Raw genomic sequence first — 18,239 nt, 5'->3', positions numbered from 1 at the left:
CAGACATAGTGAAGAGAACACCCCAATGTTCATAGCAGTATTGTCCACAATAGCTAAATTGTGGAAGGAGCCGAGATGCCCTTCAGCAGAAGACTGGATTAAGAAGATGTGCTCCATATATACAATGGAATATTACTCAGCCATCAGAAAGAACGATTTCTCAATATTTGCTGCAACATGGACGGGACTGGAGGAGATAATGCTAAGTGAAATAAGTCAAGCAGAGAAAGACAATTATCATATGGTTTCACTCATTTATGGAACATAAGAACTAGGAACATCTGTAAGAGAAGAAAGGGAAGAAGAAAGGGGGAGTAAACAGAAGGGGGAATGAACCATGAGATACTGTGGACTCTGGGAAACAAACTGAGGGCTTCAGGGAGGGTAATGGGATAGGCTGGTGATGGGTATTAAGGAGGGCACGTATTGCATGGTGCACTGGGTGTTATACACAAATAATGAATCATGGAACATTGCATCAAAAACTAGGGATGTACTGTATGGTGACTAACATAATATAATAAAAATATTATTATTTAAAAAAACTTAGGTGGTATCTTTAGATTTGTGCATTTCATTGTATGTAAATTTTAAATGGAATGAAAAAACTGTAAACAAATATTGAACTCTCATTAATGAAATGCCTAATGAAATATTTGTGAGGGAAATAACTGTTGTCTCTAATTTATTGAAGTGCACACAAAAAATAAAATAAATAGTTCAAAAGAAGGATGGATAGCTGTGGTAAAACAAATATAAAACAATGGTAGAGTCTAGATGGTTGTATAAAAGTGTTTACTTTGCTGTATGTTTTTTACCTAAGAGAATTGAAAATATACATCCACACAAAAGTTTGTACCCAAATTTGCATAACATATTTATTCATGTTTTCCCCGAACTGAAAATTATATGAATATCTATCAATAAGTGAGTGCATAAACAAACTGGTATGTCTATGCAGTGGAATACTACTCCATATTAAAACTGAATGAACTACTACACATAACATGGATGAATTTTACAGACATAATATTTAGCAAAAGAAGGCATTCATAAAGCAATCCATTGCAGTATGATTCCCCATATGTGAATTCCAGAATAGGCAAAGCTTATGCACTGTGATTGAAATTAAGTAAGTGGCATTGCCTGGGATGAGAGGCAAGAGTGGTAGTTGTGGGAGAATTCAGGAGCTTCTTAGGGTAATACAAATATTCTGTTTCCTGATTATGCTGATGATTACACAACTAAGTATATTTTTAAAAATCTCATGCAACTCTAATACAATTGAACTGGGTGCATTTTATTATATGTAAAAAAAATGCTGCAATTAAGCAGATTTTAAAAATACCTAAGCCACATCCTGATTTTCTCCTGTCATACAATGGCTCCCCATTTCATCTCATGGTAAAAGCTAAAATAATCCCCAAAGCCTAAAAGTCCCTAGTGATCTGCTTCCCTTTTCCTTCTCCAACCTCTCTGACTTCAACTCTTAATATTCTTGGTCTTGCTCACTCCACTTTCACTGCACTTGGCCCCCTTGCTTTTCCTTGAAACACGCCAAAAATGCTCTCACTTCAGGGACTTTGCACTCACACTTTCCTCTGTTTGAAATGCTGTTTTTCCAAATATCCACAACATGGCTCATCCCTCATCTCTTCTGGGTCTTTACCAAATGTTATCTTCTAAATGAGACCTTCACTGATGCACTATTTAAAATTGAGCGCGTGTGCACAGACCTAACACTCACCATACACTTTTCCCTTCTCCTTTTCTTACCTTTTTCTTTTTACCTTTTTACCTTTACATAAGGTAAAACATACGTGCTTTACATATCATATGTGTTTCATCCATTCTCAATATACCCTTGTTAAATTGTAAGGTTCAATTTTTGTTTTGTCTATTGTTGTGTTGCCAGAGCTTGTTACAGTGCTTGAGACATAGCAGAGTCCCAATAAAAATTTGTTGAATAAAGAAAGGATCTTTAGGCTGATAGGACCTTTCTTGGAGAGGAAAATGTGAAAGAGGTCAAATGGCAAACTATTTTCTCAGACCTGAAGGGTGTGACATTAATTGGACTTCTGTGCAGTTACCTAGTGGCTCCAAACAAGCTTCAAAGTCTTTCCCCATAAGTGAATTGGATATTCTGCGTGGGAATAGACAAAAAAAGCCTTTAATCCCCCAGAGCTGGGAGAAGGGATATGTGGAGGGGGATCCTACTCTGAAGCCTTTGGGGCCAATATCTTAACATATAGAGTTGGATTGTAAGTTTGAGAAAGATGACTGGCAGGCAGAGTCCCTGGCTCTGCAGGGTGGGAAAAAAGACCCTCCTTAAGGACGAGCCTGAGCTTTAAGCCAAACCTCCTCATTTTCCCTGACCACAGTAAACTAGATTGCACCATTAGACCTGGTAATTCTGGGGTAAGGAATGCAGCCCAGGATAGTATGCTCTGATGGAGAGAAGGAAGGAGAGGTGTGGGAGATGGCATCCTGTTCAGGGAGGTCAGACTTACTGGGGCTCCAGACACCTGATGGAGGATGGCAGAGCCCTGGATTGGGCATCAGGTTATAAAAGGGAAAATGGCAGCCTACTGACAAAGGACCATTTTCCTGAGATTTGGCCTCTGCTCCACAGTTCACTGCCAAAAGCACCTCTGAGTTTAACTTCAAAGGTACTTTTTATGTATTTAAGGGGTTAGAATAAACGCCAAAGCCTCTGAAAGACCTGTTACAATTAAATAAAATCAGAAGCTCAATGTCTCTTGGTTGAACAGATTACAGGCTGGGGAAGAAGAACACTCCCCGAGTTAGAATCTAAAGATTATGGTTTGAATCACAGCTTGACAACTCTGGCAATGAAACCTTGGGTAAGTCACTTTCCTTCACTGATTATCAATTCCAACATCTGTAAAATGGGATACTCATTCTAGCATGCCAGCTCTACCTCAGAGCTAACATGAGAATCAAATAAATGTGTGGCCAGGAGATATTTTAGAAATTGATTGTTCACAGGTTCAGGTAGCACACTGGTGAAAAACTAACTGGATACATTTAAAGATCGAAAGAAAAATCTTCCAGCTCACTTGATCCTGGCTCAAGTGAGTTTCTGGGTAATTGAGAACAATTATCAACATGCAATCCTCCCATGAGCCACCAGCAACAAAATCCAGGGAAGGACCTAGGAATCTAAATTTTAACAAGTCCATCAAGAGGTTCTGATGGCCATGAAGTTCAAGACCTGCTTCATCTGTCAGCTACACATGAAATTTCATTTGCCTTTGGGTTTATTTCTCTCTAATACTTAGCTCTGTTGATAGTCTTACTAAAGAGTATACCTGTTCCTGCAGGAGTTGGGTGGATCATCCTGCTTATAGCTGGGAATAAGCAAGCTGCACTATTAATCACAAAGAAATAGTCTGATTGATTGCTAAACAATCTGTTTACCTGGCTTCAGCCATAGGTGAAACTATTCAGAACTGCTCACCATATATTCCTGAGTCACCAGCATGATCTTTGTCATATATCCCATTCAAGAATCACAGTTGATGAGTTTTCAGGCTTCAGACTTTGCGAGGTTCCTGCTGGTGATTGTCATAGACAAATAAATATTATTGACTACATTCCCTATGCCATATATTACATTTCCATGTCTTATTTATTCTATAACTGGAAGTTTGTACCTTTTAATCCCCTGTACCTATTTCATCCATCCTCCTATCCCCTTCGCCTCTTGTAACCATCAGTTTGTTCTCTGTATCTATGAGTTTGTTTCAGTTTTGTTTTGTTTTGTTTTGATTTAAATTATACTTACGAGTGAAATAATAAGGTATTTATATTTCTCTGACTTATTTGACTTAGCATAATACCCTCTAGGTCCATCCATGTTGTCACAAATGGTAAGATCACTTGTTTTTAATACTTTTCTAAAAGCATCAAGGAGAAGCCAACATAAACATTCTGACTCTTCTCAATGACTTTTTCTACTGCTAGACTCTTAGCAAGCATTAGACTGAATTTCAAGTTAGTTTAGGTGACAGTTTTACTATGCTTTACCACGGCATGAAAGAAGTCACCAGCTTTCAACTTTATAGTATCAATATATTTGTCCCCCTCCACACACCTATCTGCTACGTTTTTCTTGTAATAACAATACAATAATATTTTGCATTTCAAGATACAATTCCACTTTAGTTAAGGTAAAGTTTAGTTGTCCTAACAGAAACCTACCAATAGGATGGCTGAGATAACAAAGTAGTTTCTAATTTAACAGTCCTGATGTGAAGGATGCTGGTTGGCAAGTGGTTCTGCCCCTTTGAAGTCATTTATGAGCCCAGGTTCCTTCCAAATTGTTACTTGGCTATCCATTAGGACACTGATATAATTGACCTAATTAAATGTGGGTAACCACCATAAATGGGTCCAGCTGGTGGGAAGTGGGAAGAGGACAAGGAAAAAATACACTGTGGTCTTAAGGTACATACATTCCATTAGGGATAATATAGTCACATGACAGAATCTGACTTCAGGAGATTTTTGGAAATGTGGTCTAGCTGGGAAGCAATGTGCCCAGCCACAATTTTATTATTATAGAAGAAAATGTAACTAGATTTAAGTGCACAGCTAGCAGTCTTGACCACACCCATTTCTCCTTGCTTCTTCCACACCCAGAAGTACATTGCTTTTTCCATACCCAGAAGCTGCATTGAAACCTTTACTTTTTTTTTTGTACCTAAAGAATCTCTGTATTGTTTAACTCAGCAAGCACTTTCTCAGTCTGTAGCACACTTGACCTTCCCAATAGCACTGTGAAGCAGGCAAGGTGTGATTTGGGGCTCCAGTGGAAAGAGAAATAAAGCAAGGCTCAAAGAAGTTATCTGCCCCACAAGTGGTAAATGTGTGGTCAAAACCCTGATCTTCCGACTCCAAGAACCTGTAATATTTTGCTACCTTATGTTCCATCTTTCCTCCTTTCTAATAATCATCTGTTATATGATTCTTAGCTGTTTACCTCCATTGCTGCTTGTCTACTGCCCCCTCCTCCCAGAAAATGGTCAAAGCCACGCAAGATTGGAACTTTCTTTACCTTGGCAGTTTGATGGTGTGTATTCCCAGTGGGAATTCCTGGGCAAAACCAAACCAAGATGTTTTCTGTCCTTTGTACTATTGCTTAGAACAGGTTCTCAATCATTTTGCACATGTCACTTGTACTCTTTGGTATGCTCTCCATTCTGCTCTGTTAAAGCCTTTGTTCATTTATCCCTTCAACTCTGGGCCCAATACACACTTCTGAACAACATTCACTATGCTTATCAATATTCATATCCACAGGCCACTTACATGGCCACCCTTGTTCTTCAATCATTCCTTCTTTACACAGGGACCAGGGTGCTATTTTTAAACTTTAAGTCAATCATGTCACTTATATGAGTTCCCTAGAACTGATAATGAAGTATCACAGACTGGGGGGTTTCAACAACAGATTTATTTCCTCATAGTTTTGGAAGCTATAAGTCTCAGATCGAAGTATCAGCCGGGTATTCTGAAAACTCTAAACTTGACTTACAGATGGCCATCTTCTCTCTGTGTCTTCTCACAGTCTTCCCTCTGTACATGTCTGTGTCTTAATCTCCTCTTCTTATAAGGACATCAGTCATATTGGATTAGGGCACCGCACTAATGACCTCATTTACCTTAATTACCTCTTTAAAGACCCTAGCTCCAAAAATAGCCACATTCTGTGGTACTAGGGGTGAGAACTTCAAGGTTGAATTGAGAGGGATACAATTCAGATCATAATACCATTCCTCTGTTCAAAATCTAATGATCCCCCATTTCAGGGTGAAAAGTAGTGTCCTTTTAATGGTTCAGGATCCAGCCCCTGGCAATTCCCTGATTTTATCCCTCTACCACTTTCCCCTTTGCCTGCACTCCTTTAAGTCACACCAGGCCCACTGCAATTTCTCCAACATATCAGGCACTCACCCACCCACCCACCTCAGGGCCTTGTATTCCTGTTCCTTCTGCCTGGAATGTTTTCCTCTCAGACATCCATGTGGCTCACTCCTTCCATTTGATCCCCTTATAAATCACAGTATCCTATAAAATAATGAACTATACCCTCAACACTACATTATTCCCTCTACTGCTTTATTTCCCTTCATAGCATTTTCCATTTTCTAATATATCACATTTTTAAAACGTCTCCTCCCATGAAATGCAATCTTCATGAGGCCAGGGACATTTTCTGTTTTGTACTTCTATATCCCCAGCCTGTAAAAGAATCTCTAATATATGAGAATACAACTGAGTTGGGGGGAAGGAAAGCCTCAGAGCAACTGAAATCACAATCATGAAGCCCATGCTTCACACTTTTTTTATGGAGGTGGGGGACAGTATCCAGAAACTTAAGTTTACATAAGGTTCTATGAAACATATATATCCAAATTCCAATGCCAACGCAAATGAGAAATGGCAAGAAAAAGTGATTTCATTAAAGAAGAAGACTTGTTGACAATCATGAGAAGTGGTAATTGACAGATTCATAGTGAAGTCAAAGAAGAAACCCTGTAAAAAGAGATACACTGACTCAAAAAGCACCTCCATTCGGGGCCATTTTCCATAAGAGTAGTGACTACATCTAAGTAGCAACAAAGAAAACAATTGTCATAGCCAAGAATAGGACACGAAGTTCACAATAAGAACCAAGAATAATTAAGAAGAGGTTGCATATGTCTGGTGTGCTTCATTTTGCTAAGGTAGAAAAATGTGCCATACCTGCAAGATGTGGAGTTTTTCTTCCTAATACGTGGTTTAAATGGCTATTTTCAAAACCCTTGATGTTGAAAGTGGTAAACTTCCTTTAGACTCCTTCATGTACATTCCTCACTCCCCAGGCTAGGAAATGTGATATAAGAAGTATGGTTGTTCTCAACACAGCTCTGCTGCTCACTTTCTCCTGATCTGAGGATGGGAATACGTTGCCTTCAGTTTTCCTGAAGACTTGAACCAGAGCTTCCATTGTCTCTCTTGGCACCCTCCTTCCTCCAACTCACCCTCAATTTGATGTTGCCTTTTGGATTTTCCTCACTGCCTTCCCACGAGGACCATCTGGAAAATTGCCCACCAGTTTATAAAGACCTCATGTCTATCTAACATGCCATGTGACCCTTCACTGGGGTTTGCCAATCAAGCAAATCATAGTCATTCTCCATGACCTACTTGGCAAGAAAGCAGGCCAGAGAAGGGATGAAGAAACGTGTCTGAATTCATTGCTTCCCTACAACAGTCCCTGGGTATTGACACCCAGAACCTGAAGCCCAGCCAGCCTAAGCCCTGGACAGAGTCCAAGACCCAAACAGGGAGGCCCAGGGTGGGTCCAGTGAGTCAATAATCTAGGGATGCAGCCAGGGTTCAGAACCTCAAGATACAGTTAACAGAGCCAAGATCCAAAATACAAACTGAGTAACTTCAATAGAAGCACAGGGAGGAGGAGGTTAGAGTAGATTTGGGAGGAAAGCTGGAAAAAGCAAAGTTGCAGCATCCCCAGGGCCAGAAACCCAGTTAGGTTCAAAGGCAAGGGAAATCATAACATCACATTGATCAGAATTCTGTAGGCCAGTCTGCAGGCAGCTCATGTTTACTTCTATGAAAACTACAGGGTTCCATGTTCTGCCTAACTCTGTTCTTACTTTTCATAAGCTTTCTGAGGGATGTCAATTCCCATGGCTTCTCCCACTATCTCTGTGCAGCTGACTTTGCTATTTGAACAACAGCAGGAAATGTGTGGCATTCTGTATAAGGGACCCTCATTCTAGTCCCAGCTCTGTTACTTTCTGGCTGTATGCTCTTACACAAGTCACCTAATTTCTCTGGGACTCAGTTGCCTCAGCTGGGAAGAGGGGAAAAATAATGTCTATCTCATAGAATTGGGGTAAGGATCAAATAATGAAGATGAAGATGTTTTTGAAAACACGAAGTGTTATACAATATCGTTCATAGTATTAATAGGTCAGTCTCTAACCTAGACCTCTGTACTAAGCTCCAGCTTTATATATTCAACTGCCCCCTGTAACTTTCTACTTGGTTATCCCACAGACACCTCAGAGTCAACATACTCCAAACTACCAAAACTTTTATCTTCCATCACAGGGCTTTCCTTAAAAGAAATAACCCAGTCTTAGCACCTTGGCGCTAGAGATACATGCCAGCTGCACTTCCCATCCTATCCCTCTATGTACCCAGTGTTCTCCCCACTCCTAATCAGAGCATCCTAAACAGACCATGTCTTTCTAACCTTCATGACCCTTTTCTATTCTGATATAGTTTTTTTTTTTGAGATGAAATATTTATTTATTTATTTATTTATTTTTTTGTTTTAAAGTTTTTATTTAAATTCAAGTTAGTTAGCATACAGTGTAATATTAATTTCAGGTGTACAATGTAATGATTCAATACTTCCATGTATCAGACAGTGTTCATCACAAGTGCACTTCCCAATACCCATCCTCTATTTAACCCATCCCCCTACCCACATCCCCTCTGCTAACCATCAGTTTGTTCTTTATACTTAAGAGTCTGTTTCTTGGTTTGCCTCTGTCTTTTTGCTTCCCTTTGCTTGTTTTTTTTTTTTCATTTATTAAATTCCACACATGAGTGAAATCATATGGTATTTGTCTTTCTCTGTCTAACTTATTTTGCTTAGCATAATACTCTCTAGCTCAAACCATGTCATTGCAAATGGCAATATTTCATTTTTTGTGGCTGAGTAATATTCCATTGTATACATATACCACATCTTCTTTATCCATTCATCAGTCCATGGAGACTTGGGCTCTTTCTATAGCTTGGCTATTATTGATAATGATGCTATAAACATCAGGGTGCATGTATCCCTTTGAATTAGTTTTTTGTATTCTAAGTAAATACCTAGTAGTACAGTTGCTGGGTCATAGAGTAGCTGTATTTTTAACTTTTAAGGAACCTCCATACTGTTTTCCAGAGTGGCTGCATCAGTTTGAATTCCCACCAACAGTGCAAGAGGGTTCCCCTTTCTCCACTCTCATTGTGGTTTTGATTTGCATTGCCCTGACGATTTGTGCTGTTAAGCATCCTTACATGTGTCTGTTGGCCATCTGTATGTCTTCTTTGGAAAAAAGGCCTTTCATATCTTCTGACCATTTTTCAATTGGATTATTTGGCTTTTGAGTGTTGAGTTTTATGGGGTTTTTTTATATATTTTGGGTAATAGCCCTTTATCAGATATGTCTTTACAAATATTTTCTCCCATTCTGTATGTTACCTTTAGTTTTGTTGTTTCCTTCACTCTGCAAAAGTGTTTAATTTTATGTTGTCCTTGTGGTTTATTTTTGCTTTTGTTTCCCTTGCTTTCTAGATTCATATCAAGAAAGAAGTTGCTACAGTGATGTTAAAAAAGTTACTGCCTACATTCTCTTCTAGGATGTTTATGGTTTTAGGGCTCACATTTAGATATTTAATTCACTTTGAATTTATTTCTGTGTATGGTGTAAGAAATTGATTTTTGTACCAGTACCATACAGGTGTTTTTTGTTTTGTTTTGTTTTGTTTGTTTGTTTTTACTACACTACCCATCACCGGTCTATCCCATTCCCCCACCCCTCTCCCCTCTGTAGCCCTCAGTTTGTTTCTCATAGTCCATAGTCTCTCATGTTTCATTCCCCCTTCTGATTACCCCCCCTTTCTTTATCCCTTTCTTCCCCTACTGATCATTCTAGTTATTCTGATATACTTTGAACCTTATCATAGAATTAGATCCTTCTTGGAGTTATGCAACTTTACAACCAATTGACATCAAAAGCTCCCCTGCTATAGCTTTCTTCAACTTCCAGTGCTTTTCCCCCCAACACAGCCTCACATGGAAGGCAATTGCTAACTATGGAATATCCAAAATCCTAAGACAGCATGAGCACTGGACAGGGCTCTGGGTTAACTGTCAGCTGCCTTTAAGTTCAGTTCTTGTTCTAGTTCAAGTTCTGCCACTAAAGAAAAGAGCCAACTCTACTGTGTTATATGTGAGATCCTCAAAGACATTGTTGAGCAGCTGAATAAAGCAACTTAACAGCCCATGTACCTCTGGAATTCCTTATAAATGTTTTTGTTGTCTGAGTCAAGCTAAGTAAGGGTTTTTCATTACTTGCACCTAAAAGCACTGTAAATGTTCCAACACAATAGCTGACTCAAGCAATAACACAAGCCTGTAAAGTATGCATGGGAGTTATCATCTCTCTCACATCAATCAAGCAAACAAACAAAAATAAAAACAGGCTCAGAGAGGGAAAGTAATTTCCCCAAGAACACACTGAAAATTCTATGGTTAATTCCATTGATTATGACAAAACTAAAAACTATTTGCAGTCTGGATTATCAGGTGAATAAGCCCTGGTCCCTTCTAATTGTGCTATTAAGTTGCAGTGGGTTGGGTAACCAGACTTCCACAGGATATTTAGAACTGTGTAGACTAAGTAAGCAGGCTCTGAGTAAAGTCCTAAGGGCTTGCCCATAAAGAAATGGCAGAAGCTTTAGTGTCAACTTTGGGACATCCAGATGAGTGTGATGTCTCTATATTCTTGGCTAATCTTTGGTCCATATAGTATCAGAAGCATTAGGATAATGTGTCACCTACTTATTTTTCTGTGTGTGAAAATGATTACTGAATGTCACAGAGTGCATACCTATAGAGGGGGAGCTCAAACCATGCCTGCCTATGTGGGCAGGGCAAAGGAGTATTAGGGATGGGCTCTCTAATTTCCAGTTTAAATGTTTTGTTCTGGCCAACTTAGAGCTGAAAAGCAAGGAGTCTTACTGGCCTCTCTACCTTCCCTCAGGTAATTCTTTCCTTATGTCAAAGGACATTTTGCTGTACAGCTAGTCTAAAAGTGATACAAGATGCCCTATGAGTAGTGGACAACCTATCCTTGGTTCAATCTAAGGTTGAATGACCCACTTGTAAGGGGAGACTATAAAAGAGATTCCTATTTCAGGAGGAAGTTAGTACCAGCTTCATCAAATCTTTTATAGTCCCTTCCAAATCCTGATTCTTTTTACAGCCCATCATACTAGGCCCTTAGAGATGAAAACATATTCTCTATTTTTTTCTCCTGTCAAAATTTCCCATAGAAATAGGAAGTCTCAAATTTATTTGGCCCACCATGGAGCTCTTTCTATTTCATACAAGAGCACCAGCCCTAATAATTTTGGAACTGAGGCCCAACCAGTGATATTATTGATGATGCATTAGAAAAGAAAGAACACCTGCTCTTTACAAAAACCTTTTTACATTAAAACTACATACTTCTTTGGTGAATTCACCTCCCAGTCTGTTGGAACCAATCATTTTTGTAGAACAGGCTTCTTCACATTGTAGATTCAATGGCAGAGCTTCCATACAGGGAGTCTCTTAGAGCACTTAACCAAGCTCAACACTCCCAACTGCTACAAATGATTGGCAGCTGATCTCAGCAAGCATTATGAACTTGCGAATCAGTTTTCCAAAACCTTGGGAGGAGAAATGTCTTTCATGAAATAGATTAAATTTGCCCAGAGCACTAGAGAAAAGGAGCCTCTCTTGGGAATTACAACAAAACTCCTTCCTTTCTTCCTTAACCTACAAGGCAAGGAAGTGTGTCTGCTGAGGGAGGGCAAGTAAAACACAGACTCTTCCATCTAGCTGCCTAGCTTCATCCCCACCAGGAAACCACCCTGCTCCCAGTCATCATTGAAGAATCTGTTTGTTCCCTCGGGACCTTTGACTGTTGGGAAAGTCTTTCTAGAGCTGGGGTGAAGAAATGCAGCACCTCAGGGCTATTGGTGCTCAGAAGCTCTATCCCCTGAACTTCAGGCTTGGGAAAATAGGCAAGCCAGTAAACCATTCAGACTGTTTGGTGCACAGTCCTGCAGCTCTGAAGGATGAGTCATCTGCTTTTACCACCACTTGAAATAAACGATAATGGCTTGGCAGGCTCTCATGTATTAATAGCCTTGTCATTTTACCTTCCTCATGCTCCCTTTACTCCACATTGGAATTAGAGATGGGAAAACTGGTTTCAGAGTTGATTGCCCTGAGTGTCCAAGCTACCCAGAAGGTCCAGAAGGAGCCCAGGAAATCTTTTGCACCCTGACCACATTGACAGGCCACTGTCCTTCTCCTGCAATTATTCTTGGCTACATTACCACTTTTAATGGTCCCATGGTATTTTGTATGGGAAATTATCAGATTTACTTCCTTATCTGAGTATTGCCAATTCCTTGCATAAGAATGTAAGCTTCATGAAGGCAGGAACTTAGTCTGGCTTGTCACTGTATCCCCAGCACCCAGAACAGCATCTGTGAGAAAGGAGAGGGGAGCTCAAAATGTTAGCCCCTCCCTACACATAGAAGGAGGTTACACAAAGAGGGCAGGAGTTGGTAATGGGGGAAGGGTTTCATGAAAGGGAGAACAGGACTCTCTGTAACAAGGGGCTTTTTGATATGACATCCCATCCCCCCAACCCCTGCTACAAACATGAGAGTCATAGCTCAACCTATGGTTAATCTTAGACTTAATCATTAAGCTTAAGTGGTTAAAAGGAATAAAAACCTGGAGATTGTAAGTGAAATGATTTCTCTATTTAATGTCTTCACTTTGTCCATATAACAGGAAACTTCAGTTGCCTGTGCTGTGTGAGAAACATTCTGCTACTTCTCTTACTCCTCCTTAAGGAGAAGTAGGGGCCTACCTGATTGGTAAGACAGAGCAAAGGAAAACACAGTGATCCTTGGTTCTTCTGTGCCAGACTTCTGAGATACACAGGAAGGCCATCTGTCTTTTGAAGCTTACTGTCCTTAGGAAAGGTAGTTAAGTTTAATTTGAGGCAGGGGTGAGGGTTAAGATGGCATTTGTGGAAGCCAATTTAAAGCCTCTGCTTGGGATGTGGGGAATTATTTTTCTGTATCTGTCTGACCCCTGTATCTTATTTTTAAATTACAATGAAATTGGAGGGGAAGGGATAAGGGTACACGTAATCATCTTCCTCAAACTCCAAGAAGACCCACCACTTTCCACACACCAGTTTCTGTAAGTCTCTGTGCTCATTGCTCTCTATATAGCACGCCCATCCCTGCACTGCTCTGTGCTTCTGCAACTTTAATCAGAACCTGACCACTCTGGCATCCCCTATATCTTCAAAGCCTCTCACTAGCCCACTAGCACCTTGCTCTATGAGACAGAGGCCTCTACCTTCCCACCTCTTTATCCAAATACAACTCTAGCTCCTCTCCACCTGGAGGACATGGCTTGCCCTGCAGGCCTTTCATTCACACACCCAGTCATTAATCCAGTCAATACACTGCAATAGGCCACCAGCTCTGGGGGCCATCTGAAAGGGTTTATTTTCCTGTACTTCATGTCCCTTAGGGTCTCAGGTAGGGTTGTCACCTTCTACAATGCTGCTTCCAAACCATTACATCTTGTCCCCTCTTGCTCATTTAATGATATCATCCTCACCCTCACTCTTATGTAGCATAAAGTTTTCACTCTACACTTGGGCATTCCCATCAGCTTATACACATGCTGTCACTTGTCCCATATAACCTCTTGAGCCTCCTTCTTTCTCCAACAACTGTCCCATTTGGCTGTTGTCCTCTGCAATGAAACTCCCCAAGGAATTGTCTATGCTCCTTATTTTCAATGCGCACACCATACCAACTTCTTTTGTCAAGATCACTATGACTTATACACGCTAATCACAATGATCAAGTCTTAGTCTTATCCCACTTGACTTTCCAGCAGCAGTTAACAATTGAATTCCTCCCTCCTTCTTGACTTCAATGATGCCTCATTCTTGATTATTCTCTCACCTCACTGGTTACATTCCTCAGTCTTTTTGCCTGGCTCCTTATCTTCTCCCCAGTCTCTTACTGTCCTCGGTTCACTTCTCTAGCTACACTCACTCCCATGTTCATCTCATCTAGTCCCATGGCTTTAAATGTCATCTCTATGCTATAGTATGTCACTCCTTTGCTCATAACTCTCCCAATGACTTCCGTTTTTAAGCAGAGTAAAAGTTAATGTTCTTTCAGTGACACTATATGTTTTGCCAGCCCCACCCATTATCTCTCTGACCTCATCTCTCACTAACTCCTCCTTGTTCACTCTACTCCAGATGAACTGGCTTTCTTACTATTCCTGGAACATGCCAAAAATGCTCTGTTCTTAAGTAATTTTTATTGTTTATTCCTTTGTACTAAAACACTTTTCTTTCAGACATTTGCATAGCCCAGCGGTACCTTCTTAGGGATGCTCTCCCTGTCCATCCTATGTAAAATTGTAACCTACTTTCCCCAGCAGCCTGAATCCTACTTAACTTACTCTGCTAAATTTTTCTCCAAACCATTTATTACCCTCTAAAGTGCTACAAATTTTCCTATTATATTTATTTTTTTATGGTCAACCTCCTCCCTTGGAATGTGTGCCCCACAAGAGCAGGAATTTTTATTTTTCTCACTTCTTCAGCTTCTAAGACAGTGCCTGGTGCATGGTAACAAGTGTTGGTTGAATAAGTGAATGAGCCTGTCTTTCTCCTCCTTTCCTTTCCTCCCCCCCTCCTCTGAGGAAGAGGTATTCACCCTTGACTAGTAGACCAGTTCTGCACACTAGGCTCTGACTGTACCCAACTACCTACTTAAGGACTTCCCCCCTTCCTTCTTCCCCTAAATTGGCTTCTTCCTTGTTGCATATAAACATGTCTCATTCATCTTTAAGACACAAAAATCAGAATTTTCCAAATATTTGCTTCCCTCTAGCTGTTACACTCTGTCCTCCTTCATTGTAAACTTCTTGAGAAGTTGTCTATGTTTTCTGACCTCACATCCTCCCTTCACACATTCACTTCTCACAGAAGACACTTTAGCTCCTTCCTTGAACCTCTTTCTCTTATTCTCCAAGGCCTTGGTCCAGGCCCTAGGGACCCAAAGAAGAATCAGATATGGCCCCTTCATTAAGCTCTATCTTCATTTTTGGTCTGGGAGACAGTGATAGCTCTCCCTGCTTTCCAGCCAGATTTCTCAGATAAACTGTGTTCATATTCTCCCTTCATTCACTGCCCATTTCCTGCACTCCTCAACCCTCTGTGAACTGGCCCCCACCCCAATGCTCCACTACAACAGCTTGTGTCAAGCTTGCCAATGACTTCCATATTGATAAACCCAACGGGCATCATTCAATCTTTGTCTTACTAGAACGTTGTTGAACCTGTCATCCTAATAGAAATTCTCCTTCTTCTGTTGGCTACTGTGACAGGTCTCTCAGGACTCAGGCTTATGCCATCTTCTTTCTCCTTGGGTGACTGTATCTAGACCCATGGCTTTATTTTTTTAAAGATTTTATTTATTTATTTTACAGAGAGACAGCCAGCGAGAGAGGGAACACAAGCAGGGGGAGTGGGAGAGGAAGAAGCAGGCTCCCAGCAGAGGAGCCCAATGCAGCACTCGATCCCAGGATCGCAGGATCGCAGGATCGCAGGATCACACCCTGAGCCAAAGGCAGATGCTTAATGACCGAGCCACCCAGGTGCCCCTAGTCTCATGGCTTTAAATAACACCCATGTACTGGGACTTTCTATATCCATCCCCAGCCATGCTTCTCCTCCCTTGTAGACTGGACCTGAGTACCACCAGCCTAGGGTGCTCACTCAGTAGTCCAATTCCCCAAGGTCTAGAACCTGTTTCGTCCAGTCCATTATCACCTTCTTGAAATAGGAGCCTTGCTCTACCATGCATATCTGGGGCTGGGCACTTGCTCCCTGGTCAGATTCTTCCTTGAATTCTTTCAAGACCTCAGTGATACCAGGTGTTCCTGCACTGCTATTTTTCAGTAATTTATCAGTAATGGTGAGAATGGCACATAAGTTTTTTTCATTCAGCTAGCGTCTACTAGAGAGGATCTGAAATTCAAACCCAGTCCCACCTATACTGGGGTACAGGGGCACAGGGACCTAATCACTGCCCTGTGCTGCCTCTACCTCCACTGTCTGTCTATCTGCTCTGAAGCTGATCTACTTGCCCCTCCCTTCCATTTTAGCTCCCAGCTTAGCCCTATAGAGAATTCTTCTTCTAGCTTGCCTACCCCAGTGTCCCAGGCATCTTGGTCTTGCTGTAAGCTCAGATACTTAACTAGTTAAGAATCTTGCATAACTTTTTGGGACTAGTCTTTTTCCCTTGGTCTAATAGGAAAAACACATTGTGCATGTGTTACAGTTTGGGCCAAGCTAGACAGGAACACACAGACTTTATGACCAGCCACTCTGGTTTTACACCTAAACCACATGTATAGCATGACACATGGTGGTTTGGTATTGGTTATTAAATGTGATCATTCACAACTGACAAAGGGGTTGCTCACAGCTATTCTGGTCAATGGGTAACTTGGTTTAGTTATGAAAATGAAGCTGATATATTAACTTTTTTGTTTATATCCAGCTTGAATATCAAGTTGTAGAGAGATGTATTTGAAGTAATCAGCCCAGGATAGAAAAGTGGGGAGACACACACACATACACACACCTAGACAATAAATATGAAGGTTCTTGGGACATTAGAAAGTGAAACACAAAATGAAAGGGACTATTCTCATTACTGTGACTAAAAGCTCTCCCCCTTCCACCTTCTCTATTACTGTTCTACCACTCTGGTCACCTGGAGAAGACCCTGCATCTTCTCTAGCAATCTGATACCCTTTTCCTCCTCCCCCACTCCAAGTAGATGTCAATTGTGTCAGTTAAACCTCCTCCATGTTGCTGGCACCCTTCTAATCATCCTGGTGGCTCTGCTCTCATTCAGATCCATACAACTCCTTTTCTGGGAGAAAAAGGACTCCAGCCTGTCCTTCCTGTAAACACTCTTGCCTGACCTATCAGAAAGGTCTCCTTGAAGAACAGTTCTGACATGCAATGCACTTGTTTGAATATCTTCTGTAACTTCCCCTTTGCCTACAAGATAAAGTATAGGTTCTTGGCTCAGCATTCAAGGCCTAGAACTAGCCTGTCCAGCCTGCCACTCCAGCTTTATCTCCCACAGTGCCTCTTCATGCAAATGCTCCCTGCAAACTCTTCCTTGTTTTCTATCAAGCACACACATTTTTGATTTCAATACTTTGGCTGGTTCTATGCTTGGAATGCCCATCTCTGCACCTCTGCTGGTAAGGCCCATCTATTGCTATAAGTCTCAAGTCTGTGTAAAGCATAGGCTCCTCCTCCTGCCTACAGTTTCCAGAACTGCCCAGCCAGAGGGAGACCTGGTCTTCCTGGGAACTCCAAGGCACTCATGACTTCTTACCTTGTGCTAGTAATTTCTGACAGAAGTCCCTGCTCCTCTCTTGAGCCACATATGTGAGAGCCAAGACTATGTCCAAGACTTTACTGTATATCCCTCCATTGCCATGTCCATGGCCTGGCATAGACAAGCGCCCAGGAAGTACTTGGAGAACTGCAACACAGTAATCAGGCCCTGCCTTTTAGAAGGCTCATGAGTTTCCACAGGTCCTTGCAGCTATCCTATTGGAAGAGGTGGGTAAGGAAGATGGCAAAATGTGATTTATCTCCACCCTTAAGAGAAAGGTGCCCCAGGCGGGTCCTCTGACTAGGAAGCTGTAACCACTTGCCTCTTTTGGCTGCCTGGAACTCAGTCACTCATTCAGCAAATGTAACTAATGCTGGTCACTAAGCACTGCGTTGAACCCAGGCGAGTACAGGGAAATCAGTCAAACCTCCATCTCTTGGAACTCCAATGCCAGTGGAGGAAGCGACATCCATATAAGACACCTCAAGTCCAAGGCCACTTTGCACCACTCTGGTGCTGGACAGGAAGGCATGCAGATGGTGGGCAGCTTTCTCCTTTTAGTGAGCTTGGGAATGCCCTGCGTTTGCCTGGTCCTGCTCTGCAGCATATCTCCCTAGGGCAAGAGTGGCTACATAATTTACAGGGCCGAGGGAAAAATAAAAATGCAGGGGCACGTGTTCAAAAATTATTAAGAATTTCAAGAGGAGGACAGCAAAGTGTTAAACAAGGTGGGGCCCTTCTGCACAGGTCACAAGCTCATGAAGTTTACCCTGCCGCAGGGCTAGGAAGCGTGCACTCAAGAGGGCTGAATGTGTCCTGCAGTCTTTTCTTCTCCCTTGCACAGAGGCTGAAGGAAGGCTAGGTCCCAGTAAACTCGGTGGCACAGGGACACA

Source organism: Ursus maritimus (genome assembly GCF_017311325.1).
Source record: "Ursus maritimus isolate PB19 chromosome X unlocalized genomic scaffold, ASM1731132v1 scaffold_X1, whole genome shotgun sequence".
Lineage (NCBI taxonomy): Eukaryota > Metazoa > Chordata > Mammalia > Carnivora > Ursidae > Ursus > Ursus maritimus.
Note: the sequence above shows the minus strand (reverse complement) of the source record.